Raw genomic sequence first — 656 nt, forward strand, 5'->3', positions numbered from 1 at the left:
ATGTATGTTTGTGTGTCTGTGTTTGTCCCCCCACCATCGCTTGACAACCGATGCTGGTGTGTTTACGTCCCCGTAATCTAGCGGTTCGGCAAAAAGAAGCCGATAGAATAAGTACTAGGCTTACAAAGAATAAGTCCTGGGGTCGATTTTCTCGACTAAAGGCGGTGCTCCAGCATGGCCGCAGTCAAATGACTGAAACAAGTAAAAGAGTAAAGAGTAAGAGTATACTGTTGATACTGTTTTGGGCACAGGCGTGACTGTGTGGTAAGAAGCTTGCTTCCAAACTACATGTTTTCGGGTTCAGTCCCACTGCGTGACACCTTGGCCAAGGGTCTTCTACTATAGCAGCATGGCTGCACTCAAGTAACTGAAACGTGTAAAAGAGATTACAAGAAAATACGAGTGTAGGCTCGCAACGTAAAAGACTTACTTTGCCGAGCGTTAAACTATTACGCCTAATTATTATTTACACATCAGTCTTAGTCAAATATTTAAAGGGAGATAACTCCCATTGCTGATTTAAGAGTTGCTTCCCTTGTCACAGATTTTCTTGAACTTCAATCTGTTTCTTGAAGAAAAAGTAAAAGTAAAAAGGCACACACCCACACACACGCTCGCACACGCACACACACACACACACACACACACACACACAC

The 656-nt window shown here is 43.4% G+C and overlaps 1 protein-coding gene across 1 annotated transcript in view; it reads left to right on the forward strand.

The window, feature by feature from the left end:
* Nucleotides 1–656, forward strand: part of LOC106868016 (atrial natriuretic peptide receptor 1) — a 100,713-nt gene that overhangs the window by 13,144 nt on the left and 86,913 nt on the right. The window lies entirely within an intron of this gene.

The sequence above is a fragment of the Octopus bimaculoides genome, chromosome 9 (assembly GCF_001194135.2).
Source record: "Octopus bimaculoides isolate UCB-OBI-ISO-001 chromosome 9, ASM119413v2, whole genome shotgun sequence".
Taxonomy (NCBI): domain Eukaryota; kingdom Metazoa; phylum Mollusca; class Cephalopoda; order Octopoda; family Octopodidae; genus Octopus; species Octopus bimaculoides.